The sequence below is a fragment of the Bos indicus x Bos taurus genome, chromosome 4, assembly GCF_003369695.1.
Source record: "Bos indicus x Bos taurus breed Angus x Brahman F1 hybrid chromosome 4, Bos_hybrid_MaternalHap_v2.0, whole genome shotgun sequence".
Lineage (NCBI taxonomy): Eukaryota > Metazoa > Chordata > Mammalia > Artiodactyla > Bovidae > Bos > Bos indicus x Bos taurus.
This window is the reverse complement of record NC_040079.1, coordinates 39,568,748-39,596,291: the sequence shown is the minus strand read 5'-3', so window position 1 is coordinate 39,596,291 and position 27,544 is coordinate 39,568,748. Positions and strand designations below refer to the sequence as shown.

Below are 27,544 nucleotides of genomic sequence, written 5' to 3'. Positions count from 1 at the left end.
TGGCTCCACCATGCAGCGTGTGGGATCTTAGTTCCCTGACCAGGGATCGAACTCATGCCCTCTGCAGTGGGAGCTTAGAGACTTAACCACTGGACTACCAGGGAAGGCCTTCATCCTAACTCTTCACATAATGACACTAAAGTCCAACATGCTAAGGTTTTGTTCAAGGTCATATACTTCACCAGTGGCTCAGCTGGTAAAGAACCAGCTTGCCAATGCAGGAAATGCAAGAGATGGTGTTTGATCCCTGGGTCAAGAAGATCCCCTGGAGAAGGAAATGGCAACCTGCTCCAATATTCTTGCCTGGAAAGTTCCATGGACAGAGGAGCCTCATGGACTACAGTTCATGACATCACAAAGAAGTGGACACAACTGACCACAGCATGCACACATGCACACATAACTAATAACTAAGAGCAACAAGATGCAAATCCTCATCCACCTGAACCATCTCACACTGAAGGCCATGTACTTTCCAGAACCTTAGCAGCCTCATCTTCTCACTCTTTCATGCACAGGCTTGATGGACACTGAGGAACATACTGTTTCGACAGATTTTACCTTTGCTGCCTCATTCAATAAATGATATTTATGTTGGCTGTCCTTTACATCTCACTTGATGAGCCTTCGGGAAAACAAATGAGAGAGTCACAGGAAGACTACAGAACAGTACGTTTCCATCTCATAAAGATTTTTCCAGTCTCCTCTGGATTTGGGAGCCCATAGGAAGAACAGATAAAACCCAAGTACATGTGGGTAACATAATGTCAGTCCATAAAGCAGAAATGTGCCTTAGGATCTAGGAGAATTCCATTCAGAAAAGATAATGGCGAGGAAGCCATTTGTTGATGGAGAGAGGACACAGACCTCCTAAAACTGTCAAGTGGCACGTTTGGGTCACACATACCATCCACACCAGATAAACGGCAATTTCCAACTGATGTCCAAAGCTTTCCTTCTCTGAAGCTCAGGGAAATTCTTTTTTCTTTTTTCCTCCTCATCAGATCAGATCAGATCAGTTGCTCAGTCGTGTCCCGATTCTTTGCGACCCCATACCAGGCCTCCCTGTCCAACACCAACTCCCAGAGTTCACTGAGACTCATGTCCATTGAGTCAGTGATGCCATCCAGCCGTCTCATCCTCTGTCGTCCCCTCCTCCTCCTGCGCTCAATCCCTCCCAGCATCAGAGTCTTTTCCAATGAGTCAACTCTTTGCATGAGGTGGCCAAAGTACTGGAGTTTCAGCTTGAGCATCATTCCTTCCAAAGAAATCCCAGGGCTGATCTCCTTCAGAATGGACTGGTTGGATCTCCTTGCAGTCCAAGGGACTCTCAAGAGTCTTCTCCAACACCACAGTTCAAAAGCATCAATTCTTCTGCGCTCAGCCTTCTTCACAGTCCAACTCTCACATCCATACATGACCACAGGAAAAACCATAGCCTTGACTAGACAAACCTTTGTTGGCAAAGTAATGTCTCTGCTTTTAAATATGCTTTCTAGGTTGGTCATAACTTTCCTTCCAAGGAGTAAGCGTCTTTTAATTTCATGGCTGCAATCACCATCTGCAGTGATTTTGGAGCCCAGAAAAATAAAGTCTGACACTGTTTCCACTGTTTCCCCATCTATTTCCCATGAAGTGATGGGACCAGATGCCATGATCTTCGTTTTCTGAATGTTGAGCTTTAAGCCAACTTTTTCACTCTCCACTTTCACTTTCATCAAGAGGCTTTTGAGTTCCTCTTCACTTTCTGCCATAAGGGTAGTGTCATCTGCGTATCTGAGGTTATTGATATTTCTCCTGGCAATCTTGATTCCAGCTTGTGTTTCTTCCAGTCCAGTGTTTCTCATGATGTACTCTGCATATAAGTTAAATAAACAGGGTGACAATATACAGCCTTGATGGACTCCTTTTCCTATTTGGAACCAATCTGTTGTTCCATGTCCAGTTCTAACTGTTCTTCCTGATCTGCATACAAATTTCTCAAGAGGCAGGTTCCTTTCAAATGCTCCAGTGCATAACCGTTTTCTTTCATGGGTTGGTCCCTTTTCAAGAAAGAACCATACACATTGGGAGGTGGTGTCACCTATGCTTCTGAGAAAGCTGATAATCCAGTGTTTTAGGGATGTGTGCGATTTTGACATTAACCATAGTTTTCATCTAAAATTTGTCTTTCAAAAGGACTCTGCCAAAAAATACAGGCTGAAGTCAAAGTCACATGGCTTTTTTCCTAACCAGGAGAAGGCAATGGCACCCCACTCCAGTACTCCTGCCTAGAAAATCCCATGGGCAGAGGAGCCTGATAGGCTGCAGTCTATGGGGTCTCGAAAAGTTGGATACGACTGAGCGACTTCACTTCCACTTTTCACTTTCATGCATTGGAGAAGGAAATGGCAACCCACTCCAGTGTTCTTGCCTGGAGAATCCCAGGGACGGGGGAGCCTGGTGGGCTGCCGTCTATGGGGTTGCACAGAGTCGGACATGGCTGAAGCGACTTAGCAGCAGCAGTAGCAAATGACCTGAAGTAAAACAATCAACTGAGAAATAGTCATTTGACTCTTGAAGAATCTGGGATAAAGCAGGCTTACCATTTATCACTACTGCTCCCCGTGCCAGGAGCATTAGCAGTGGTAACTACCGTTTCCTAAGAACCTGGGCTGTGCTGGCCACTGTGCCAAAGGCCACACATCACTTCCTATAAACCCTCATGGCAATCCTGTATGGATACTGATGGAGATTTAAGGTAAAAGGGTTAAAGGTAGGATCCAGGTTAGGACATGAGAAAACTTGCCAAACATCACACAGCTAGGAAGTATCCGTTTCCAAGTCCAGGTATGTTAGGTTCAGGAACTTGGACTTAGTTTTAAAAAAAAGAATTAATTGAGGTGACATTCACATAATATCCACTATTTTCAAGTGAACTGTTCCATGACATTTGTAATGCTGTGCAACCACCACCTCTATCTAATTCCAAAATATTTCCATCGCTCCCACTAAAACCCTCATCCTTTAAGCAGTTTCTCTCAGTTCTCCCCTTTCCACATCCCCTGGCAACCTCTAACTTCTTTCTGTCTCTATGGATTATTCTGGATATTCCATATCAATGAAACCTATAATATGTGGCCTTTACTGTCTGCATCTTTCACTTATTATGTTTTTGAGACTCATCTACTTTGGAGTATTGTGCTATTGGCACCTAGAACTTGGATTTTTACCTCCCAGCAAGGATGCTATGAGGGAATTTTTCAGGTCCAGCCATAGGAAAGGGCAGGTCAACTTGTGTCCGTTAACTTGTGTCACTCCTATCCTTCCCTGGGAGCTTCCAGATCCACACTGAACACTATGCTGCCAGTTTAGGATGAAGGGCATGTAACACCTTGCACAAAAATATCTTAAAGAATTTAGGTTGGTGGGATGGTATTACTTGGTAATTTTTAGACTTGCTAGGATAAAGACACCTGGAGGATATGATATATTTGGAAAGCTTAGGCTTCTTTAAACAAATATATGTTACTAAGTAAGCCATATCGCAGTTGACAAAATTTATATACTTTTCCATATGCCCCTTCAGAAACCAGGTATTTTGCATATGATTGATTTTAGAAAGATTCTGAAGCTGAGATTTGTCCATGTAATAATATCAAAGTATGGTATAGTTACCTGGACTGTACTTGCAGTTTTCAAATTGCAATTTCTTAAAAATTCCTTAAACACAGTAGCACCCCCTTATCTGCAGGGGATACTTTCCAAGACCCCACTTGGATCCTTAAAACCACAGATGATGCTGAACCCTATGTATAGTGTTTTTTCTTATCCATATATCCCTATGACAAAGTTCATTTCATAAACGAAGCACAGTAAGTGAACCACTATAACTACTACTAACACAGAACATGACATGACAACAATATACTGTAATAAAAGTGACATGAAAGTGGTCTCTTCCAAAATATCTTACTATGAATATTTGATGTCTTTTCCAACTTAACTAAGCATCTATGATGCACTGTGGCCTTAACTTTTGTGGACTGAAGTGTCACAGCAAAACTAGTAAGAATTTCTTTTTCCTTCACAGTTTCACAGATAGAAGATTTGCTCTTACTATAGGTTTCAGCAGGCTCAGCACACAGTTAATTCTTCTTTCCTTAATAAGCTGAGAACTTTCACCTTCTCACTCAAAAGACGTCTTTACGACTTCTCTCTGGCATACCTACATGGCCAGCATCACTACTCTTGTGCTTTGGTGTCATTACAAGGTAAAAGAAGAGTCACTTTGACACTGACAGACAATCCATCTGATAAACTAGATGGCTACTAAGTGCCTAACGAACGAATACGCTGGACAAAGAGGCAATCCAAGAGACAGAGGGGATGACAGGAGATTTCATCACTCTTCTCAGAACAGCACACAACTGAAAATGTATAAATTATTTATTTCTAGAATTTTCTAATATTTTCAGACCATGGTTGACCACACGTAACTGAAACCTTGGAAAGTGAACCCATGGATAAGGGGGACAGGGGGGCTGCTGTTTTGCTTGGCCATGTAGTTTATGAAAAAACAAAAATTTACAGCCCCTTAAAATATACATCTCTATGTGAAACAGGACAAATAAAGTGATATATTCAGATCCCAAAGAAAGCGAAATTTCCCTGAGTCAATTGAAATCTATTCTTTCAACCCTGTGCAATGATCCTATATACCTGGGACATTCCTCAGTCTAGGCTCTGCACAAAATATATTCTTCAAATGTATTTGTTTCAAGAAGTAGAACATGTTTGACATAATTATTTATATCTAAGGTCCAGAAAGAATGAATAATCTGATTTTCCGTTTAAAAAAAAGATGAGCAGATAAGTCACATGTTCTTAAATTACTTTTTGGCAAAGCAACGTCTACATTCGCATATGCTTTCAAACACTTGAAAGCTGTGTGATCCTGAGAATTCTTAAAAGTTCCTGAGTCTCAGTCCATAGATTTCTAAAATGAGGTTGGCAATACCTATGCAGGATTGGTTTGAACATTTGGGGAATATAATGTGGGTAATACTCAACATCAGTAATAATCAGAGTATGGAGAGGATGAGATACAACTTTGTTTACAAAACTAGTGAATCTTATAGATATCACAGTATATGTTTAAGAAGTCTGTGACCAGAGGGAGTGGAAAATGGTACAATCCTTCTGGATGGAAAATTTCCAACCTGATATCAAGAGTTTTAAGTATTCACATACTTGAATGGAGAAATCCTGCTTTAATAAAAAAATTTTTTCCTCTATGGATGTAATCAAAAACGTCGACAAATGTGATAGGCAACGGTCTATACAAATTTCTAAATCTAATATTCAATACCCCTTTTTGTGTGGGATTCTGTATTTAAAAGAAAAGAAAGAAAGAAACTTTTTCATCTGTTCTTAGCTTCCAAAGTGTACCTTATTAGGAGCAGGTGTTTAGCAATCATTCTCTCATGTACTATCCTCATAGGTCTATCCCAAACTCCTTCCTACCAGATAAAGAGGTCAAATAGTTGTAATATTGATAAAATTAGGAAAATATGATCCAAACTTGGGCACGTGTGCATGCTAAGTCACTTCAGTAGTGTCTGACTCTGTGTGACCCTATGAACTTCAGCCTGCCAGGCTCCTCTGTCCATGGGATTCTCCAGGCAAGAATACTGGAGTAGGTTGCCATTTCCTTTTGCACTGGTCAAATAAATTACAGTACATCTAAATGATGGCAAATGACCATAATTTCAAGTGGTGTATTTTGGGACTTTGAATGTATATATTGCCTTCACTCTCCCCTGATAAACCACTGAAGTAAAGGTATAGAAGTTAAGCAAACAAACATAAAATTTTATATGAGTGAAAAGGATGGGAGGGAGCATCACTAGTGTATGAGATATTTCAACAAATTTAAGAATGACACCAATGGGATCATGTCGATGGGCAAAGAGGTCAAGAAAGCTGAAGCACAGGATATTCTACAAGGACACTGACAGGAAGTGGATGCCAACTGGTCCATTTCACCTTCCCAAGAGTCTTTTTAAAGACTCTTTACATTTTTTTTAATTGATTTATTTTTTTAAATTTTTGACCACACTATAGGCAGCTTGTGGGATCTTAGGTCCTCAACCAGGGACCAAACCGAAACTCTTGGCAGTGAAAGCACCAAGTCTTAATCACTTGACAGCCATCGAATTTCCAAGCCTCTTTTCTTAAAAATCAATGGTTAACAGAGAGACAGATCTTAGAATAGAAGTAGGACAAAAGCTGAAAGATCAAATGTTGCAATATATACTGCTCTCACTAATTTCTACTAAAAACTAGAAGAAAGTAAAGTTCGCTTTCAAATTTCTAAATGGGAATGATGTTAAACCTAGAATTGTGTGTGTGTGCATGCTAAGTTACTTCAGTTATGTCTAGCTCTTTGCGAACTGTAGCCCGCCAGGCTCCTCTGCCCATGAGATTCTCCAGGAGAGAATACTGGAGTGGGTTGCCATGCCCTCCTCCAGGGGATCTTCCTGACCCAGGGATTAAACCAGTGTCTCTTAGTCTCCTGGATTGGCAGGCGGGTTCTCTACCATGAGAGCCACTTGGGAAGCCCCAAACCTAGAATTGTATACCTAGTCAAATGGTTAATCAAATATGAAGGTATTTTCAAACTGCCAAAGATTAAGTTTACTATGTTTCTTCTTCTTCTTTTTAAATATTTATTTTATTTATCTATTTGGCTGTGCTGAGTCTTACTTGCAGCACATGGGCTTAGTTGTTCCGTGGCATGTTGCCCTTAGTTTCCAGACCAGAGATTGAACCCACATCCCCTGCATTGGAAGGCAAAGTTTTAACCACTGGATCACCAGGGAAGTCCCAAAGCTGAGCTATTAATATTAAAACAAAAGCTATTAACATTAAAAGAAAGAAGACTCCAGGCAGTGAGAACAGGCTTGATGTCTAAGAACTGAAAAAAGTTGCAGTGTGGTTAGAATATTATCTGGTAATTTCTAGATGAAATTGGAAAGAGAGGCACAGGGATTTACAGGCTATGGTAGTAAAGTGAATCTTATTCTGAGTTCACTGGGAAGCCACTGGGGCTTTAAGCAGAGCAGTGACAAGACTTCAGTATTCCCGTAGCTGGGCAGAGAGAGCACTAAAATGAGCTTGGAGGCTGTTCTGGGGATATTGGAGGAGATGGCGGTGGCCTACACTAGGGTGGTGCCTACAGAATTTGAAAAAAGTGAATGTATTTGAGAGCTTTTCTCCTGATAGAATGAGAGGGCTTGCTGATGAAGTGCAAGACCCAAGGTAGCTGGGGAGGGAGAAAGATCAAAGGAAAACTCCTGTTTCTGAATTGAATAACTGGTGGGCCATTTACCTGATGAGAAAGGCTGAATGGATTCATGGACAAAGCTCGTTAGAAGCAGAAGTCAAATTCATTTTTTCATTCCTTCCCCCCCCCCCCTTTTTTTTTTTGGCTGCCCACTGAGGCATGTGTGATCTTAGTTCCCTGAGCAGGGATTGAACCTGCACCTGCTGCATTGGAAGGCAGAGTCTTAACCACTGGACCAGGCAGCCAGGGAAGTCTCAGAAATCAAATTTGTTTTTGAAAATGTTGTTTGAGATGCCAATGAGATATCCAAGGAGAGAAGCCTTTAGCTATACAAGTCCATTTCCTACTCCAGGGGAATCTTCCTGACCAGGGATAGAACCTGCTTTGCCTGCATCTCCTGCATTACAGGAGGATTCTTTACTCACTTAGCCAGGAGGGAAGCGCATTGAAAATGCTGTTTGAGATGCCAATGAGGTATCCAAGGAGAGAAGCCTTTAGCTATGCAAGTCTGGAATTCAGGGAATAATTTGGGCCAGGATATGTAAATTTAGAGGTCATTTCCTTCTAAGTGTCTTCATTTCAAAGCAATATATTTCCAAGGCAGTTGTATTCATTCCAACCTCTCTGATGCTGAGAGTTTCAATCAGTTGTTTAGGCAGGCTTTTCTACTATCTAAGTTCTATATCAAAAATCTATTGCATCAAAATGTTTTATTTCCAAAGGAAACAAATAAAATGAATGAAAAATTAACCTGTATAGTTCATAAGTTTGGAGATAAATGCATTTCTTGCAATGAGGAATTCTTGGCCTTAAACAGTCACATCTCCATTGACCTGAGAGTAGGAATTAGGGCAGTTGTACTTTTAAAAGAAATGTGGACTCTGTGCCCCACAGAAAGAGGCAGAGAATGAAATGCAGAGCTCTCTGAGACTGAGTCAAAGCCATGTAGGGATTAATGAAGGTGTGGATGTTTTTCCTGTGCATTTATAAAGGCAATCAAACTGAAAAATGCTCAGGAAAAATGCACACCGCAGCAGTCTCCAGAACATCAGTGGTACCAAACCTGGAACCCCAAGTGCTGTCCTTGTGAGGAGCCTACTTACTCTAATAATTGGAGGTCAAAGCCCTTACCAGGAAGGGGACTGGATGGCACAGCTTATGGGTTAGACCCACCTCTCCATGAGGACTGTGTGTGAACCGCCCTTGGTCCTCATGGACAGTATATCTGATTCTAGGAAAGTGACAACGCCTTTGACCTCAACTTCTGCCCCTTCTTGGGAGGCTGAACCGATAAACCAGCCAGAGGCTGAGAAAATGCAGAGTTAGAAGAGGAGGAATCTGCCCCAGGTTCTAGTCATACATGATGACATCTGACATCCACAGCCTCTACTCAGTGAGAACTTTCTGTATGCCAGGCCTGGGACTATATTTGTTATCTACATGGTATCCTCACAATAACCTTAGATAGGGTTTTTTGGTTGTTGTTTTTTTTTTTGCATTTATTACTGCCTTTTATCCTTATATCACAGAAAAGGCACATGGAGCTCAGAGAGGTTATGAAATGTGTAAAGGGCACACAGCAGACACACTTACAGCTGTGCTGACTTCATAATCATTGTTTTCGAGGAGTGACACAGTAGGGAGGTTAAGAGTGAGGCTAGGGAGCCAGAGGGTCTAGGTTGACATCCTTGTTCTGTCATGAACTGAGTTAGTCTCCTTGGGTAATTCATCATCTGTGCCTCAATGCTTCTCTGTGAAATGGGGGTGATAATGGTCCCTACCATCTACAGTTGTGAGGATTTTAAAGCTTCTTAGAACAGGATCAGGCACACAGTAAGCCCTCAGCACACACCACCTGCTGCTGTTGCCTCTCCTTCTATGCTGCAGTGCTGACCTCAGCACCCCAGATTCCTCAGCTAGGGGCCTTGTCTCCAGTTCATTTCAGTCCCAAATGTCCCAGGACATGAACAGGTGAACTTCATTTCAGATTCATGACAGCAAGCTGGGGACAAAAGTTTTAACTTTTAAAACTCTTTAACAATCAAGGATAAGATTATTTAAAGGAAAAGGGAGGAACTCTTTTTTTTAAAAAAAAAAAGTTCTATTCTTCATTTTAATTAAGGAGAGTTTTGTTTTCAAATACTAATTCTTTTTGTAATTTTTATTTTATATTGGAGTATAGTTGATTAACAATGTTATGTTAGGTTCAGGTGTACAACAAAGTGAATTAGTCACACATGTACACGTAGCTATTCTTTTTCAAATTCATTTCCCATTTAGGTTATTATAGAACACTGAGCAGAGTTCCCTGTGCTATACGGAAGGAAACTTTTTTTAAGCACATGGGACATAATAAGCACTTTTCAAATAAATAGGTAGGGAGACAAATATGTTTTCCTTTTCCTACAGATAGCAAAAGGGAGGCTAAGGGAGTCTGAACGATTACCAAGTCACCAGATAAGTACATACTCACTATATCCGACAGCATCATAATGTACACCAGAAACTAACTTTTTACTAGATATGTTAAAAGGAACTTTGGAAACATGAGACTTATTTACTTACTCAACAAACACTTCCTATGTGCCAAACACTGTCATATGTGCTTTGCACATTTGATTCATTCAGCCCTTAGGATACGGTCAGAAGGTCATGGTCCCCATTTGTAAAATGGGGAAAACCGAGCGACACAGCAGGGAAGTCACTGAGCTAAATGGGTCGCAGAGCTAAAAGGAGCCAGGATTTAAAGCCAGAGAGACTTGCTCCAAATCCTGAACCTTTGCCAACGGGCCATGCTGTTTCCCAGTAAAAAGAAAAAAGCAAAAAAGAGAATTATCTAAGTTGAAAAATAAACTCACGGGTCTTGGAGTGGAACATGCCAAGGACAGTTTCAGATTTCATCTTCTGACAGTCTATGCCCTCTGTCTTTCTAGATCACAGTGCTATCAGATTTCTTATGCAATATGCACTCCTTACTACCTCATCTTTTCACACGAATTTGTCATAGACCGCCTATTTCCTTGTAGGAGGTCCTGGAAACATAGCCCCATGAATATATTCTGATTCCTCATGTTTCTGAGCCAGGCAGTGCTCTCCAAATCTTTCTTCCCTACCCGGCCAGAAAGGAATGAAGCCTTCACTGTGTTCTCTGCAGAAAGTTATCTGGTTGAAGGCACAGGGAAGGCCCAGTTCCTGGTGTGCCAGAAAATTCCTCCAGCTAGCCCTGTGTCGTGTTTTCCATCTGTGGTTTGAGGCCCTTCAGTAATAAGACCCTGACTATTTCATCTCATCTCCTCTTAGAAACCATCCACGACTCTGAGGCTAAAAACGGAATCTACCCATTCCATGCAAACATCACAAGCTACTTTAACTACACACAGCATTCGAGCTACATTTCTACAATCCAGACCAACTTAATAATGTAAACAGTTGCAGGAAACAGAGGTAGCCAAAAACATGTGGGAAACCATAATGAATATTCAAGTAATGGGAACATAATATCACATCATCATGAGGGAAGGGACCTCAACATTCCTTTTTTTTTTTTCCAGAACTCAATGCACCTCACATCTCCATGATGTATTTCTAAAGCAATGAAACAACATATTGCTCAACTTCACAGCAAACTGGCCAAGGATCAACACTAAGGGTTAAATTCATTAACAAAGCTGGCCAGTCCAATCATGATGGAAGCAAGAATGAATACAATTAAAACTAAATGTGTAGGTCTTTTCATCTGTTGTGCTTTTTAAATGTCTGATATGGGTGTCAACTTTTTTAAAAAATCAAGAATACTTAAAAGCAAACATCTGTTTTATAATATATGAAATGCTATATCAAAAGTTTTTATTTTGACTTCTTTGGCCCATTGCTAAGATACATGCTGTAGATATCATTTAATCTTCAAGGCTTACTAGTGCAATAAGAAGCCAAATTTCATTTTTCTGAAAATAATGATAGCTCCAGTACCAAGTTATTTCACAATTTCCCCTCCACTGCTTGAACTCATCATCATAACAATAACAATATTTTTTATATGGCGCCTCTCAGCATAGCATCCAAGGCGCCAAATGGAACCATACAGTTAGAACACATTAAACCCATTAGATGTGAGATAAAAACAGATAAAACCATTTCAACTAGCACGGAATGGTGGAAAAAGGCCATGGAGAATAAAAATGGCTCTGGATATCTTGAACAGAAGGACTCAATCGATGACACTGCTTATGCGGTCAGGCATCCCAGAAACTCCAGGCAACACGTGGTGTGTACCACCAGCTGGACAAGTCACCCGTCTTACCCAGAGATCAGAGGCACCATGGATCACTACTGCTGTAACAGAATTTATTTTGGGACTCTATAAAGATAACTAAAGTCCTTCTACCTATGAAGTAAGATTATGTTTTCAACTGTCTGTGGTTCTGTGGTTGTCATCAATGTTCAGATGTCCAGCTTCCTTGTTCTAGGACCATGATAGTGTGAGATGTCCTGATCTCTTTGATGCTGAGTGAGGTCATGTGTTGGCCAACAAACTGTGAATAGGAGGGATATGTATGCCTCACCTCCAGGTCAGAACACTCAGTTGCTGACATAAGACCACACGGTCTCTCTGGTATAACAGCTCGGCAATATGTGAGATAATGACTGCCCGCCAGCCCTTGTGAACCATGATGAACATGGTATATTAGCAGGGAATCCACTTGAATTACTTTAAACTGGTGTTATTCAGGAATTGTCACTACACTATATGACAGTTATATATGACATAGCCTATGGAGACTGATTCTATGTCTCAATTCTAATACAGAGACTTATTTGCCTGGACCAGAGCAGAGATTCATACATCTAGTCCCTCAGCACTCCTTTCAAAAGTATTCAGTTCAGATTTTCCAAATACTTCTAAATTCTCATTTTGTGTGCAGTCAATTTTGACCAGTGAAATGATAAGAACAGCTATTATTTATTGAGTACTCACATGTGTTAGGCATTTGGTGGGATGCTTTTCATATATTACCTTGTTTGATAGACTGAATGACTTTAAAAAGTAGGATGCTTATTATACCATTTTATCAACAAAGGAAAGTGGGGTTAAGTAACGTTATCAAAATGACACAGCCAGTCAACTAAAGAATTCTGTTAGAATTTAGGCTGGCTAAATACAAAGTGCATGCTCGTTAACACTAGGATATATTTCCTCTCTGCATAATGTGGGAGAAAATCTGTTCTCATATCAGTGGCTGAATAAATACCATTCTTTGGCAGATGGTGTTATAAAGCAGTACTGTATTATAAATACTTATATATTTCATGATTGCTAATCCATTAAGGCATTTATCTTTCATTTGAAAAAGAAACAGGGTAACTTGTATTTGATTTATCTGTCTTGTTCCAACCCACTGAAATGTCATAGTAGATTATCCATTTCCTGCTGGAAAAAATATATGGCCCATAAGGAAATGCTATTCATATTCATTAGCAAACACGCCATCTCCCCTCAAAGTGAGCTACCCAAACTTTAAGCTAAGGTCTCAGAAAAACATCAGGCTTGAAGAAACTCCCCCCGGAATGATTTTTTCCAACATTTGTGTTTGCTTCTAATTATTTTCAACACTTCTGAAAACGCTAGGAAGGGTGAAGAAACACCTTGCTGACAATGTGCTCTTTGCCAAAATAATCAATCCTCCAGCTTCTCTCGCCTTCTAAAATTCTAATATTCAATACAAGCTTTTTGGGCACATGCCCAAGATTTTGTTTGGTTCGACTTCACCATGGAAAACAAAATTGGTTCAGCTGAAGTCTGTAGCCAGAACATTTTAAGCTTCATAGACCTTCAAAGTGGTGACCTTCTCCTCACCTCCCCTGCTTCTGCGCTCCATTAAGGAAAATACCGGAAGAAGTTTCCAGGCAGAGCAGCCAGATTGCATTTCGGTTCAATTTTGAGAGGAGGAACTGAACAGAGCTCAAGCAGGTGGTTATTTGTGGCTCTTCCCTCAAATGAGCTTTGAAAAGTTCTTCTGTAAACCTTGGAAAGTCTTGTAATTTAATAAAAATTGCTTGCGCTTTTTAACCTTTTATCTTAAAGGAATCAGTCATATCAACAATATTCTTGTCTTATCCAAGTCTCTGAGAGCCCACAAATCACAATCACAGTCCAAGCAAATAGTGGATCAAGAAAATTACGTCCTCAAATCTGCTGCTGAGAAAACAGGTTGCTCAGGATTCATTGCAAGACTTGATCTGAGCTTTTCTGATTCACTTTCCCTCTGTAGTCCAGATGGGAAGATTTTAGGCAAAGGTCCTTTCCCTCAGTGTCCCTATTTCCATTTTGGTATCACCAGCCTCTCAGGTGGCTCAGTGGTAAAGATCCCGTCTGCCAATGCAGGAGACATGGGTTCATACCCTGGGTCGGGAAGTTCCCTGGAGAAGGGAATGTGTTCTTGCCTGAGAAGTCCCCTGGACAGAGGAGCCTGGTGGGCTATAGCCCATGAGGTCACAAAGAATGGGACACAACTTAGTGACTAACAACAGCCACCCAATAACAACATCCCAATCCTCAGTCTTACCTTTGAGACATTGCTACACCAGCGATCTTGTCTCTGAACTATCCCTCACACCTCTCCACACTTTTGATCTTTTCTCCCACCTCCTTGGTCCAAAGCATTCTGAAATAGAAGGACCACTTGTCCAATCTTTCCCCCTAGATGTTCCCTCTAGGCACCCTGCACTCATTCTGCCCTGGACTGGATGCTGTGTGGGTCCTTGTGCCCACCTAGAATGCATATCGGTTTGGTGACCCTGAAACCCACATTATTCTGAAAATTCTGTTCAGGGTAACTTGATGCTGAGCTTTCCTTCTGTTTTTCACAGTGCAAAGGAACATCTCTATTCTCTGACTCTCTATAACATTTGATTTATTTCTCCTTTATAGTTTATCTCCGTGTCTAATAGTGTTGCCTCTTGGGATCCTTTTTGAGACCAGAATCAATATTTTGCTCAACTTCAACTCCACACTGCCCCTACCACACTAATTGTTCAATAAATAGCTACTAGAGGTATTAGACAGAAAAAAAAAAAAAAACAAACAACAACCAACAACCTAATATGGCTTAGATGGTAAAGAATCTGCCTGCAAAGCAGGAGACCTGGGTTCGATCCCTGGGTCAGAAAGATCCCCTGGAGAAGGGAGTGGCAACCCATTCCAGTATTCTTGCCTGGAGAATTCCATAGACTGAGGAGCCTGATGGGCTATATAGTCCATGGGGTTGCAAAGAGTCAGACACAACTGAGTGACTAATACAACAACTCAAGTTGCAAGTATAAAAGAATACGATACAGCAGGAAGTATTAGACAACAAAAAAAAGACCTAATATATTCTTAGATTAGAAAACAAGAATACTAGAAACATGAAATACAGAATGAAGGAGACATGCAAATTAATATATTTTGCCATAGATATCCAAATGGAGTCATCTTGATGCTCCTCTTCCACTGACATCCCATGTCCAACCCATCAACAAATCCTTTTGGTTCTACCCTCAAAATACATACAGAATCCAACACTTTTTACAACCAGCTTAACCTTGGCCACCATCACATCTTGCTTGGATTTCTGTGAGGGCTCCTATCAGCTCTCCCTGCCTGCATAGCTTCCCTGCAATATATTCTCAAACAAGGCAGCTGGAGTCACCCTTTAAAAACATGATTCAGATCAGGCCACTTCTCTGCTCAAAATTCTTCAAAGCTATACCTTTGTAATTTTTGATGGCTCAGAATTTTGTTGAAGGATAGCCACCTCCAGCTCCCTAATAGCAAAAAAAAATATTTTCATACTGCTTTTTAATCTCAAAAGGAATAATGAATCCAATTGACTTTTTCATTTCTGCATCACCTATTTCCTTGTAAGCACTTTGGATACACATCAGACTTTAGGACTTGTCTACTTATGTACCATTTCAAGGGAACTTTGGTGTACAAACATAAAAAAAAAAAGAAAGAAAGAAAAACTCTACACTCTGCAAAACTTCCCCTCTTTGACTATTGACAATGGGCTGTTAGATTCCTAATAATTCACTAACCTTCGCACTATGAGGTTACCCCTGTGACATCTCCTCCTGCCCTCCTCCCCTTATTTACTCTGCTCCACTGCACTGGTTTTCTTACCCAGGCAGGCTCATCCTTAGGGGACTTCACGCCAGCTCTTCCTTCCGCCTGGAACATTCTTCTTTCTGATATTTACAGAGATCATTTCCTCAAATCCTTCAAGTCTTTCTCAGTGAAGTCCACCCTAAGCACCTTTAACATCTTAACCTGCCATTCTGACCTTGCCACTTCCAGTTCCTCTTACTCTGTTCAACTTTCTCTTTCTTCCGCTGTACTTATCAAATACGTCTACCATTCTTTCACTCCCTCTGCTAGAATGTAAGCTTCACAGAGGCAGGGAGCTGCGTCTGTTTTCCTCAACAAATATTTGTTGAATATGAATGTGTGTATTAATCAGTGATATAGTGTAACAAGGCTTTGAACTCAGTTCTCAAGTTTCTAAAAGAACGAAACTCAAAGTGTTCATACACTCAGACCTCAACACTCTAGAAAAATAAATCTTGTCAAATGGAGCCAAAAGCAAGTTGAAGCAGTATTGTTGACTATGAAACCAACTTGCACTTATGCTCCTCATGAGGACAAACACCTGCAATGTTCTGCAGATGAAAAGTTCCAGGAGCTGTGTGTCAGTTTTTAGTACAGAGACTCATAGAGCACGTGAAAACAGGTGTTCAGGAGTATTTTTAAGCTCAATGAGGGCAGGAATCATATCTGTTTTGTTTGCACTTCCTTGTTTAGTTGCTTCAGTTGTGTTGGGGTCCATGAACCCCTTGGACTGTAGCCCACCAAGCTCCTCTGTCCATGGGATTTCCTAGGCAAGAATCCTGGAGTGGGTTACCATTTCCTTCTCCAGGGGATCTTCCCAATCCGGGGACTGAACCTACATCTCCTTCATCAGCAGGCAGTTTCTTTACCACTGAGCCACCAGGGAAGCCCCTTGATGCTCAAAATATATTTGTTACATGAATATAGGATGGAAGAGAAAGGATTTCTATTATTTTCAGAAATAAATAAGGCAATAAAAAGTAATTTTGTTGTTCACACAAAGGAAGGTTTTACTACCTGGATATTGGTACCATGATGCCAAATTTTACCTTACTTTAATTTGTTTAGAAGTTAATTTTTCATTATGACAATATTATGTGGGACTCTATGAACAGTGTAAAATAGTTCAGAAAACATGGTCAGATGTTAAAAAATTGTTTCTTGTTCCTCTTTGGAAGGACGTCTTTTGGATTTTTAATGACTGCTTTTCTATTTGGAAAACAAGTCTTGGTTTTTATTTATATGAGACTATAATTTTTACAAAGGCACATTAATTTAATTTTGTTTTCCATGTTTCTCTTTGCTTGTGGGTGTTGCGAATTTCACATAATAATAGCACAGCTCTATTGTGGTGTACAAAGACTTTCCTATTGATTGTTTCCTCTTTCCCACATTCTCCTTATTAGCTCTTTAGATTTCTACTTACAAAATGTCATGCTGACTCTCAGAAATGAAATCTCTGGTTATGTTTTCCTAGAATCTTCTGAATTACTTAAAAGTATTTAATACACATAGAAAAAAGGAATAACTACTGAATATCTGAAATATTGTTTTGGCTTTTTATAGTGTCATTGTAAATGTGAAGACAGTTATTTTACCTTTTTAAATATTTATTTATTTATCTGGCTGTGTCAGGCCTTAGTTACAGCATGTAGGATCTTTCATTGCAATGCACTGACTCCCTAGTGGTGGCATGAAGGCTCTCTAGTTGCTCCATGGCATGAGGGATTTTATTTCCTGGACCAGGGATAGAACCTATGTCCCCTGCATTGCAAGGTGGATTCTTAACTACTGGACCACCAGGCAAGTCCCATACTATTTTATATATTAATTAAATGCACAAGTAATATTCTTTCCCCTCCTGGAACTCTTTGCAATTTCCAAGAACACAAACTTGGTTCTCTTCTTCCACTAAGGGTGGGATTGGCTAATGTCTGTGAAATATGTTAGGATATCCTCAGTAGCTTTAGCATCATTCCTTCCAAAGAAATCCCAGGGCTGATCTCCTTCAGAATGGACTGGTTGGATCTCCTTGCAGTCCAAGGGACTCTCAAGAGTCTTCTCCAACACCACAGTTCAAAAGCATCAGTTCTTCGGTGCTCAGCCTTCTTCACAGTCCAACTCTCACATCCATACATGACCACAGGAAAAACCATAGCCTTGACTAGATGGACCTTTGTTGGCAAAGTAATGTCTCTGCTTTTGAATATGCTATCTAGGTTGGTCATAACTTTCCTTCCAAGGAGTAAGTGTCTTTTAATTTCATGGCTGCAGTCACCATCTGCAGTGATTTTGGAGCCCCAAAAAATAAAGTCTGATATTGTTTCCACTGTTTTCCCATCTATTTCCCATGAAGTGATGGGACCAGATGCCATGATCTTCGTCTTCTGAATGTTGAGCTTTAAGCCAACTTTTTCACTCTCCACTTTCACTTTCATTAAGAGGCTTTTGAGTTCCTCTTCACTTTTCTGCCATAAGGGTGGTGTCATCTGCATATCTGAGGTTATTGATATTTCTCCCGGCAATCTTGATTCCAGCTTGTGCTTCTTCCAGCCCAGTGTTTCTCATTGGAAAAGACTCTGATGCTGGGAGGAATTGGGGGCAGGAGGAGAAGGGGACGACAGAGGATGAGATGGCTGGATGGCATCATTGATTCGATGGAAGTGAGTCTGAGCGAACTCTGGGAGTTGGTGATGGACAGGGAGGCCTGGTGTGCTGCGATTCATGGGGTCACAAAGAGTCGGACACGACTGAGCGACTGAACTGAACTCAACTAAACTGATCCTCAGTAGATGCTGAATGAGAAGACGTTCTTATCACATTGGAACTTCATTAATTTTGCCTGAGTAACAATCCACCTTAAGTAAATGAAAAATATGAAACATACCAGTTCTTACAAATAAATTAAACTAGGCCAGAGATGTCTTGTAAATCTATAGTAAAAGTACCTTAATAATACACACAAGTGGATTATAATTAGTAAATCGATTCTTCGCCACAAAAAGAACTTCTTCTGTGTGTCAGTGTTTTTATTTTTAGGAGCAGTTGAAAACATTTCCTGTGTAATCATAATTAAGCCAACAATTCATTCATGGATTTTATTTTTTTAAGAAAGCACAAAGATAAACCTCAAAATGATCATCTAAATATCTCAGTGGCCATAGATCCCAAATTAATGAGAAACAGATTTAAAACATTACTGTTCTTAAGTCTCTAAGTTCACAAGGTCCATAAAACCAGACCCGGTCCCAGATAATGAGTTGTAGATTATTATGAGTAAGAAAGTCCTTGCTGAGTGGGGATATAGAGATAATTTATCTTCTGTATCCTTTAAAAAAGTAAGAAATACTCCAATGAAAAGGTTCCTATACATGACCCTTGACTCCCATGAAAGAAAAAGTCTAAGGAATAATAAGTATAAGAGTCCTTCCTGGATTAAAATTTCTCTGAACATTTTTATACTTTAAAATTACACTAAGAGGTATAAAACTGTTTATGTAAGGAGAGACTCCTTTTCTTCACTAGAAAAGGATTGAGTGGTTGACACTCTATGTAAGGAATGTTACAGAGTTGAAAACATGCAAATACATAATACATATTTTAAAGATAACCATAATTCTGTTTTCTATGAAACAGAACATTCAGGAAACATTGAAGTGGCCACCCTAAGACTTCCCTGGTAGTCCAATGGCTTAAGCCTCTATGTTCCCAATGCAAGAGGCCTGGGTTTGATTCCTGGTCAGGGAACTAGATCCCACGCATCACAACTAAGATCTGATGCAGCCAAATAAATAAACAAATTTTTTAAAAATAAATGAATAAAGTGAGTCTGATTGCCCAGCCCAGTGGTATGACAGTGAACGTGCAGCAAACCCCACAGACCATGTTTGAGAAAGTTCTGGGCATCCTTTTGGGCAAAATCCAGGAGAAAGAAACATCTCTAAATCCCTGTTTTCTTTAGAAAGAAGAGGTATGCTTGTTTACTCCATCCTTGTTGGTCAGAGCCATTTTGTCAAAGACAAGATAGATGCCTCCTGACATAAAGGTCTTCCTATGTCAATTTTCCAGCTTGACAAGTCACAGTGCATATTGCTGGGCCTGGCCTTATACCTACTACATCAGAATCTTTGGAAATAGGGCTTGCTATCTAAATTTGAATAAGCATTAAACTTGAATCACTAAATTGGAAAAGTCTTACTACTTCCTGGCTACTTGCCTGGATTTGGGCAAATTACTTAACCACTTTTAGCATCAGTGTCCTCATCCATAACATTGAGAATGATAATAGTATCTAGTTCAAAAGTTAGTTTGGAAAATTAAATGAGAAAATGTTTGCCAAGCATTTAACACAAGACCTGGCAATAATTAACCCTTGCAAAGTGTTAGTTCTTCTAATTTGTCTTGTAATTAACATTGCAGGGTCTGAGGTGCAGGGGCAATGAGAATTGAGCTTCTGCTTCATGATGGCCAACAGGGATTCAAACTCATGTTTAGGATCTAGTCTGAAATCTAGTACAAAAAAACTTTCTGAAGGGAGATTGTTTATTTTACCCTTAAGGAAATGGACAGTGAAATCTGAGAAACTCATTACATAAAAAACAATACCTTAGATTTCCATTTCTGATCACTTTCCTCCCAAGTCTTTCCTCTGGCAACTAAAATCTCTGGACATAAGGCAACAAAAAGTACAGAGAAATTCTGATCAGTGGAAACAAGCAGATGACTGCCAAGACCTTGAGACTTGAAGAACAACACCAAGGAGATTCTTCTGGTTTCCCTTATAGCCTCCTATGCATTCTGGACAGGACACTACAGATGCCATCAGTCCCAAACCACTAACAAACACAGACAAAAGAAAAGCCAAGAAAAAGTCTATTCCTCCTAGCCAAAAGACTAGGAAAAGGGTGGCCTGCTGCTGCTGCTCCTGCTAAGTTGCTTCAGTCGTGTCCGACTCTGCGCAACCCCATAGACAGCAGCCCACTAGGCTCCTCTGTCCCTGGGATTCTCCAAGCAAGAATACTGGAGTGTGTTGCCATTTCCTTCTCCAATGCATGAAAGTGAAAAGTGAAAGTGAAGTCGCTCAGTCGTGCCTGACTCTTAGCAACCCCATGGACTGCAGCCTACCAGGCTCCTCCGTCCATGGGATTGTCCAGGCAGGAGTACTGGAGTGGTTTGCCATTGCCTTCTCTGAAAGTGTGGCCTAATAAAACCTAAATATTGTTGTCAATATCAGAAGTATTCTGGCCAACAGCAATGACAGAGACCCTTCTGTCACCCTGTCTTGTGGTACCGCCATGCTTGGGGCCAGGCTGAGAACTGATCTCTCCTACCACCTTCACCCCAATGCCACAGAAGCAGGCAGTGGCTCTCTGATTTTCCAGCTGTGTAATGTCTCCAAGATCAAGGGTGAACAGATCTATTATTCCTCACTCAGTGGGACAGATGACAATCTAATTTCTCTGCCAGGATAGTGTCATGGAAATCTGGAAGAAAGCTGAGTGGGGTCAGAGAGCCCAGTGGGAGCCTGACCATACACACTAACTTGGCCTTCATGCTACACCTCAACAGAAGGATAGCCTGCTTAAGAAAGAGAAGATTGAATAGGAAGCAAAAATCTCATGATATAATGTTCAAAATGTCCTGGATACAATCAAAAACCTTGCATTATAATGACAACCAGTGAAATCATAACTTGAATGAGAGAAGGTAACCACCAGCTGCTAATGACAAGATAAACTAGCTGTTGAAATTATCAGACAAGGATCATAAAATAGACATCATAAAAGTGCTTTATAAATAGTCATGGATTCTCTTAAAACAAATGAAAAATACAAAACTCAGCACAAGTAGAAATCTTTGAAGAGAACCCAATGCCGATTGTAGAACTGGAAGATATAATAATCAAAATAAAAACTTACTGATGGGCTCAACAGCAGAGTGGAGCTCAGAGGACGGAATCAGTGAACTGGAAACCAGATCAATAGAATTTACCAATCTAACAACAGACAGAGAATGTATTTGACAAAAAAAAATGAAGAGACAATAAAGACAATAATAAAAGAGTTAACATTTCTATCACTGAAGTCTCAGAAGAGAGGGAAAGTGTGGAACTTTTTGAAAAAGTATTTGAACAAATAATGGACAAAACTTTCCAAATTTGGTGAAAGATACAAATTTATAGCTGTAAGAATTTGAACAAACTCCAAATAGGACAAACTCATAGAAACTCATGCCAAGACAAATCATAATTAAACTTCTGAAAACAAAAGGCAAAGGAAAAATCTTGAAAGCAATCAGAAAAAAAAAAAAAAGCAGATTACCTACAAGGGGAAAACAATTAGAAAGACAGGGGATGTATCATCAGAAACCATGGAGGACAGGAGAAAGTGGTGCTTTTAAAAATTACTGAAAAAAAAGAACTGTCAACTGGGGATTCTATATCTGGCCAAAAAAAAAAAAATAGCCTTTAGAAATGAAGGGAAAATCAAGACACTCTCAAATGAAGGAAAGCTTAAAAAAAATGTTAATAACAAACCTATTCTTTAAAAATGATTAAAGGAAATTACTTTAACAGAAAGGAAATAATAATGAAAGAGGATTTCAAGCTTCAAAAAGGAAGACTATCAGAATGAGTAAAAATAGGGATAAATTCACAGTCACCAACTTATTATGGAGTAACTTATGATTTTTCAACTTTACAATGGTGTTAAAGTGAAACATATTAAGTTAAACTGTACTGTGAATTTTGATCTTTTTCATGGCTAGAAATACATGATACAACACTCATTTGTGACACTGGGTAGTGGCAGCAAGTCACAGCTCCCAGTCAATCACACAATCGTGAAGGTGAGCAATCAAGATACATACAATCATTCTGTAGCCATACAACCATTCTGTTTTTCACTTTCAGTACAGTATTTCATAAATTATATGAAATATTCAACCTTCAGTATAAAGTAAGTATTATGATAAATGACTCTGCCCAACTGTAGGCTAATTTAAGTGTTCTGGGTGTGTTTAAGGTAGGTTAAGTGTATTAAACATATTTTCAAGTTATGATATTTTCAGTTTATGATGAGTTTATTGAGAAGTAACCCTGTCATAAGTCGAGGAAGATCTGTAATAGACTATCATACTTGTCATGAGTTCTAAAAATTGTATTTGATGATTGAAGCAAAATTATAACACCTAAGCATCTGATGTGGTGCTCAAGGTATATAGGGAAAATTATATGCATGGATCAGTAAAAGAACCTAAGTGGAGTTAAGGTCTCTATATTTCACTTGAACTGGAAAAATGTCAATACCAGTAGACTGTCATAAGTTATGCATGTGTATACACACACACACACACACACATACACACACACATATACATAACATAATAACCAAAGCAACCAGTTTAAAAATTCTAAACAAAAATATACACTCTAAATCAATGAAAGTGGAATTCTGAAAATGTTTCAATAACTCACAGAAAGGCAAGAGAAGACAAACAGCAAAAACAGGAAAAATTCTTAAGTGGTATCACTTCCCAGTTACTGAAATGTAGATGATCTGAACTTGCCAATTAAAAGGCAGAGATTGGCAGAAAGCATTAAAAGTAGTTGACTATTAGAAACTCATTTCAAATTTAATAGCAGAAGTTGAAAGTAAAAATTTGTAAAAATATATAGCATGCAAATACTCCTTTACCAAAATCATGTACTTACTGATCTTCCCCTCTGCCTCTTTGGAGCATTTTCTCAGAACTATTTGAGGAGCTGTCTCCCAGGCTGCAGTCTTCATTTTGCCCCAGATAAAACTTAACTTGCAATTCTTATGTTGTGCATTTTTTTAAATCAACAGTAAAGATGTGTCAACTCTCCTTAAACTGATACATGTCTTATGCAATTGCTATCAAAATCCAAGAAAGACATCTTTTTTATAAACACAGTCAACTTTTATAAGGAAAAGTAAAATATCTAGAATAGCTAAAATAATTATGAAAAAGAATGAAGTGAGAAGAACCTATCTATTTTTAAGTACTACAAATAGCTGTAATAATGAAGACAGTGTGGTGTTAGTGGACAGATAGAAACACAAGTCAATGGAAAAAGAGAATCCAGAAATAGATCCCTATAAATATGACCAATCGATGTTTGAAAAGGGTGAAAAATCAATTAAATAGGAAAAAGAAAGCCTTTTCAACAAATAATTCTAGAGTAACTGGCCATTTTAGGCAGCCTAACCTCAGCCTAAGTCCCACACTCTATAAAAAAATTAAGACACATCACAGAAATAAATGTAAATAATGTAAATAACTACAAAGCTCAAAATAAACACTTGTAAAAAAAATTGCTTGAAGCTAAGACTAGGTGAATAGTTCTTCAACTTGACATCAAAAGCAAAATCCATAAAAGGAAAAACAAATAAATTGGACCTCATCATTTTTTTTTTCTGTAAAAGACTATGTTAAGAGGATGAAGAGACGAATGATGGACTTGAAGAACATAGTCGAGACTCAAATATTGACAAAGTCAAAAACAAATATCAAACAATTCAATCAGAAAATGAGCAAAACTGAAACAGACATTTCACAGAACAAAACACACAGGTGGCTAATAAGCACATGCAAAGATGTTCAATATAACCAGCTATCATGGAGATGTAAATTAAAACTGCATCTCAATGACTAAAAGAAAGAACAGTGATAGCACCAAATCCTGGTGATGATGCAACAACAAAAAATTGAATCATTCATACACTGCTGGCTGAAATGTAAAGTGTTACAATCACTCTGGAAAAAAGTATGACAGTTTCTTTCAAAACTATATACACTTTACCATATGATCTAGCTATTGTACTATCATACTCCTGTACATTTATCCCGGAAAAATTACAATTGATGTTCACCCAGGAATCTGTTTGCAAATGTTCAACACAGCTTTATTTGCAATAGCAAAATCTGGAAACAACCCAAATATCCTTCAACAGGTGAAGAGTTAAACTTTGTCACATTCATATCATGGACTACTATTCAGCAATAAAATCAACTTGGATGGATCTCAAGGAATTTATGCTGAGCAAAAAAAAAAAAAGCGAAAATCCAAAAGTTACAAAGTGTATGCCTCCATTTATAGAACATTCTTGAAAAGACAAACTTATATAGATGGAGAACTATTAGTGGTTGAGAAGGATTATAGAAGTGAAGAGGGTGGAGAGTAGTAATACCTGTAAGGAGTAGCATGAGGGATCCTGGTGATGAAGCTGTTCTTTGGGGCATGGTTGTGTTAGCACGAATCTACATGTGTGATAAATCTGCATAGAATTGAATACATGCACACACTAACGAGTCGTGCAAACTAGTGAAATCTGAATAAGATCAGTGAATTCTACCAGTGTTAGTTTCCTGTCTATGATTTTGCACTATAGTTATGTAAGGTGTTACTATTGAGGGAAACTGGGTGAAGAAATTATTTCTTGCAATTTCATATAAATAGAATATTATCTCAAAATAAAAACTTTTTTAAAAGCTATAAAGAGACCTCCCTGGTGGTCCAGGGAGTCCTCCTTGCAGTGCAATGCACGGATTTGATTCCTGGTTAGGAAATGAAAATCCTACATCCCACAGAGCAACTAAGCCCAAGTGTCATGACCAAAAAAAGAGTCTGTACACTGCAGCAAAAGACCCCATGTGCCACAACTAAGATTTGACATGACCAAAATAAATAAATAAATAAAATAAAAATAAAAGGGAAGCCAAAAAAAAGCAATAACTTACATTTGATTAGTGATTTTCATTTTTTTTTTACTAATCATTTCCTAATAACATCTCATCTGAAGAAAAGGAAAATACAAGTGATTTTTTTCCCAATAAAAGATATTAAACATTTCTCTAACTTAACTGGATGAATCATGAAATTGGGGCATAGAGAAATAATTTTTCTGGACTAGAAGGCTAATAATAGATTAATGAAGATTTACATCAAACCAAGAATAAACTTTGCTTTGAACCCAAAAAGATGTTTATCTTTTTGAAAATTTTGAAACCAAATGAGAATATACAATACAACTATCAAATATGCTCTTCCGCCAAGTCATTGGCAAGCCTTGGGGGACTGCCTACCATGTCATACAAATCTGTTCACTCCCGGCTGGGGGCAATTAATGCAGGTCCTTTTTTGGAAACACTGTTTCTAGAGCTCTGGCAGGAGAATGTGGGTGCTGTCAGAAGGAAAGTACTAAAAGAACTTAATTTCTACAATCAATATTTCAACATGCAAGAAATGGGGGAATGTGTTTTGAAGCAGAAGATAAAACGAAACTTGAGGAACTTAGGAAATATCCAGAAGTAATCTACAAAATAATATTCCACATTTAGTAATCTGAAAATTAGATATTAATTATATTACACATTTGCTTTTAAATTTCTCAGTGAATCTGGAAGAGACAAAGGACCAAATCCTAAAGCTGTTAGCAAGGAGAAATGGAAGAAAAGGACAATATTTTAACAAATACTGCCCAGAATCATAACCAGCAGCTCCATGTGGGTATTTAAATTAAATTTAAAATAAAATAAAATTAAACTCCAGTTGCCTATTGGAATGGCAAATTTCTAGGGCTCAGTGGTTACATGTGGCTGGTGGCTAACACACTGGGCAGTACACTAAACATTTTCATCTTCTCAATAAATTACCAGGCAGTCACAATTTAGACTATTAAAGAAAATACTACAAAGTTCCAATTTTTAAAAAAGACACCATTTTATAAAATTACACCCCAAAAGCATATACATAACTTCCTAGAAGAGAAAGATTAGAAAGGACCCTAATACAATACCATGTCAAAACACCTGTCATATACTTAAATCTTTCTGGTTGTTCAGTTTATATTCCAACATGTTTTTCTATAGTAAATAATTATTATTTTATTCTTTCTTCTTTAAATTAAAAGAAACATTCGTATCCTTTAAAATTATTCTAGGGCTTTAAATCTTTCATCATCCTGGCTCTTCACTGCCGGATTCCAACCTGAATTCATTTGGCTGAATCTTCTGGTGGCTCAGTTGGTAAAGAATCTGCCTGCAATGCAGAAGACTGGGGTTCCAGCTCTGAGTTGGGAAGATCACCTGGAGAAGGAAGTGGCAACCTTCTCCAGTATTCTTGCCTGGGAAAATCCATGGACAAAGAAACCTGGCGGGCTACAGTCCATGGGGATCCCAAGATTCAGATACAACCTAGCAACTAAACCATCACCACTAATCAGATACTTTATATCAAAATCAAATACATGTTTTAGATGCTCAGAATATAAAAGACCTGTCTTTTTCCTTATTCTAGATACTATACCTTTATTTTTACAGATGAAAATCATAAGGTACCTTTTACCATCAATCAGTTTGGGCTTCCCTGATGGCTCAGCTGGTAAAGCATCTGCCTGCAATGCAGAAGACCTGGGTTCAATCCCTGGGTTGGGAAGATCGCCTGAAGAAGGGATTGGCTACCAGCAATCAATGCAAAGAAACAGAGGAAAACAACAGAATGGGAAAGACTAGAGATCTCTTCAAGAAAATTAGAGAAACCAAGGGAACATTTCATGCAAAGGTGGGCTCGATAAAGGACAGAAATGGTATGGACCTAACAGAAGCAGAAGATATTAAGAAGAGGTGGCAAGAATACACAGAACTGTACAAAAAAGATCTTCATGACCCAGATAATCACAATGGTGTGATCACTGACCTACAGCCACACATCCTGGAATGTGAAGTCAAGTGGGCCTTAGAAAGCATCACTACGAACAAAGCTAGTGGAGGTGATGGCATTCCAGTTGAGCTATTTCAAATCCTGAAAGATGATGCTGTGAAAGCGCTGCACTCAATATGCCAGCAAATTTGGAAAACTCAGCAGTGGCCACAGGACTGGAAAAGATCAATTTTCATTCCAATCTCAAAGAAAGGCAATGCCAAAGAATGCTCAAACTACCGCACAATTGCACTCATCTCACATGCTAGTAAAGTAATGCTCAAAATTCTCCAAGCCAGGCGTCAGCAATACGTGAACCGTGAACTTCCTGATGTTCAAGCTGGTTTTA

At 39.0% G+C, this 27,544-nt stretch overlaps 1 protein-coding gene across 3 annotated transcripts in view; it reads right to left on the bottom strand.

The window, feature by feature from the left end:
* SUGCT (succinyl-CoA:glutarate-CoA transferase) overlaps positions 1 to 27,544 on the bottom strand; it is an 832,600-nt gene that overhangs the window by 62,782 nt on the left and 742,274 nt on the right. The gene's annotated exons all lie outside the window — the stretch shown is intronic.